Source organism: Oryctolagus cuniculus, chromosome 4 (genome assembly GCF_964237555.1).
Source record: "Oryctolagus cuniculus chromosome 4, mOryCun1.1, whole genome shotgun sequence".
NCBI lineage: Eukaryota > Metazoa > Chordata > Mammalia > Lagomorpha > Leporidae > Oryctolagus > Oryctolagus cuniculus.
Window position 1 is genome coordinate 44,622,842 of NC_091435.1, and position 3,410 is coordinate 44,626,251.

Genomic DNA, 3,410 nt, shown 5'->3' on the forward strand with positions numbered 1-3,410 from the left:
TGCAGGATGGGAGATGGATTTGCATCGATGCATTCATATTCTATTCTTTGAGAACAGTAGTCTATTGAGACAACATAGTCATCCCATTACATACAATAATAAAGTAAATGGGGCTTTGAAAGACAGAACATACATTGTCCACTATACTCAAAGCAATGTGATCTACCCAATTAATCTAAAGAAACTAGAATATAAGAAACTGAAACTGGATAATGAAGTCATCAACATCAGAGAAATATTTAACTACAATGAAATGATACTTGGCAACATTGACACTGGTTACAAGGGCAATGAAACATGATATCAGATGACTTGTTACAAGTAAAAATTTAAAAATATATATATAACTTTGGGATATATTCAGAGTGGTTGTAAATATTTTACTTTAGTCTTAGGGTAATATTAAAAGGAGAGTAAATTGAGGACAGACTTTATATTCTAGGAGAAGAAATATGGATATATTAGCCAGGATAGATAGATAGATAGATAGAAAATTTCATGTATAGTATTTGTATATGTGATTATGGAGGCTGACAAGACCCACACTCTGTTCTTCCCAAGCCAGAAAACCAAGAAAAACAGGGATTTAGATTAGAGGCCTGAAAGTCAGAAGGCTAATGGTATAGATTCCAGAATGTGAAGGACTCAAAACCAGAAGTATCAGGCCAAATGACCAATGCTCCAGTTCAAACCAAGACAATTCAACCTTCTTCTACCTTTTCATTCAACTTAAGCTCTCAATGGATTGGAGGATGCTCCCCGACATTGTGGAGACCTACCTGCTTTACTGAGTACAAATTCAAATGCTAATCTGCCTCTCTCTCTCTCTCTCTCTCTCTCTCTCTCACACACACACACACACACACACACACACAACTGATGTCGAATCACATATTCAAGAATCTCTTGGCCCACTTGGTTGACAAACAAAATTAACCAACAAAATGTAGTTTTTCCTAGTTGTATCTAAACCATTGGAAGAACTTGGAAATAGCTCACTAATTAGTTTTATTGGTGACCCCAAAAGAGAAGAAGGAGAGGAGCAAAAGAAAGATTTGATTATTGTCAATATGAAAATATGAATTGAGTATTGCAGAGCAAAGAGTCCTGTCATGACCAGCTCCCACTTCCAAGCCACCCCACCCCACCCCACCTCCACCTCCAGCATCAGTGGTGGATGAAATCAGAATGTCAATGGGTCCACTGCTGCCACCTCCTTCTTCTGCTGCTCCTGGTGCTGCTTGTGTGCTCGTTCAGTGTGGACCTGGTACCTCTTTTGTGAAGTGGCAACTGAAGAGACTCCGGCGCTCGCCATGGCCGACAAAAAGCCCAAGGAAGGAGTCAAGATTGAGAACAACCATCCTATTAATTTGAAGGTGGCGGGGCAGGATGGTTCTGTGGTGCACTTTAAGATTAAGAGGCGTATACCACTTAGTAAACTAATGAAAGCCTATTGTGAATGACAGGGTTTGTCAATAAGGCAGATCAGATTCCGATTTGATGGGCAGCCAATCAATCAGTCAGACGCACCTGCACAGTTGGAAATGGTGGACGAAGATACAATTGATGTGTTCCAGCAGCAGATGGGCAGTGTCTACTGAAAAGGGAACCCGCTGCTTACTCCAGAACTCTGTCCTTGCAGACCAAGAGCACATTCTTGACTAGAAAACTGCGATTGGGTTCCATCACATCCTGACTACTGCAGCACAGTTTTCTCTAGTCTTTCATTTCCCCTTCCCCATTCCTTTATTGTACATAAAGTAACTGGTGTATGTGCACAATCGTATTGCATTTTTTCTTTTCTTTCTCTTTCCTTTTTTTTTTTAAACTAAATGGCCAATAGTATGTTTGGATTGACATCAAATGGAGATGGAATGGGGAAAAATAGTGGTTCTGTGAAAATACCCCCTTTCTCCATGAGTGGCATGCTCATTCAGCTCTTAACTTTATATTCTAGTAAGTTATTTTGCTCTCACTGTTTAAACAAACAAACAAAAACAACAACATAAAAATCCTTGCATACCTTGTTTGATTGGAGAATTTTAATGTTTTTCATTTATCATTGTAAAACCAAGGACAATTTTATAACTTTTTTGTACGTAACTGTTACATGTAGGGCAATCTGTCTTTAAGTAGGGGTAAATTACTCTTAAAAAAAATGAATCCTAGATAGTTTTCCTTTCAATTCATGCGTCTTGTTGTTTAAATAAACTTCTTGTTTAAAATGAAAATAAAAGAATGTTAATTGTTGCTGCGGTGGTTATATATCAAGATTCTATTATTGTGCAAACTATATTATACTGACTGAGTCTGTGGAAATTAATCGATTCACTTTTTGGTTTAAAGATTTCAGAGGAAGTAAAAAAAAAAGAAAAGGAAAACTGAAAATACATCTTGGTCCGTTTGGGCTGCTATAACAAAACACGTTAGACTAGGAAGCTTATAAAGAGAAGAACTTTGTTTCTCACAGTTCTGAAGGCTCTGAAGTCATAGATCAAATTGCCAGCAAGTTCAATATCTGGTGAAGGTCCACCCCCTGCTTCACAGATGGGGCCTTAACACTGGGTCTGTACATGGGGAAGAGCAAGGCAGCTCTCTGGAGCCTCTTTTATAAAGGCACTGATCTCCTTTATCAAACAACTGCCATCAGATTAGTTGCCTTCCACAGCCCTCAGCTCCTCACACTATTAAATTGGTCATTAAAAGCTTAGAAAATGTACAGATATTGACACTCCAAATCATAGGCATTCAGACCACAGCAGCAAGAAATCAAAATTTAACAACTGGAAAATGAACAAAATACATTGATCAGTTTGCTTCCTCAGTGAGATATAGTAATTTAAAGTTCAATTATGAAATGCATTACAACTGTCTTGTTACCCTTATAATGCTTTGTTGTTGTCATTATAGAAGATAGTTTTTGAAGGTATTAATATGTTTTAAAATGTACCTGATATGCATAGCAATAAAATATATCTTTTAAAATTAGATTTTTAGTAAAGGAATATGTGTATATATGTACATACACATATATATTTCTTTATGGGTACTTGGAGAATACAGCATGTAATGATTTAACTTTCATTTAAACACTAAATACATGGAAATCAAGTGGAAAAATAATGGTAATTAGTACCTATCTTGAAGACAAACAATGAAAAATATATACATATTTAAATTTATGACATGGTGTTATATTTATTATTATTGATCTATTATTTGTTTATATTATTTATTAGTTAAGTGTTCTGAGACCATAAATAGCCATATTAAAATTAAACCTACTCAATTTATATTGAAATTCCATTTTTGAAATATTTATGTATTTATTTATTTACTAAGAATTTAACATATTATTTAAAGACCAACTAGCATGCTTCCTGATTATTTTAAGATGTACACTTTTGATA

The 3,410-nt window shown here is 35.5% G+C and overlaps 1 pseudogene; it reads left to right on the forward strand.

Annotated features, from left to right (window-relative positions):
- Window positions 1–1,313: 1,313 nt before the first annotated feature.
- On the forward strand, window positions 1,314–1,601 carry LOC100346299 (small ubiquitin-related modifier 2 pseudogene; annotated as a pseudogene).
- The last annotated feature ends 1,809 nt before the right edge of the window (window positions 1,602–3,410 follow it).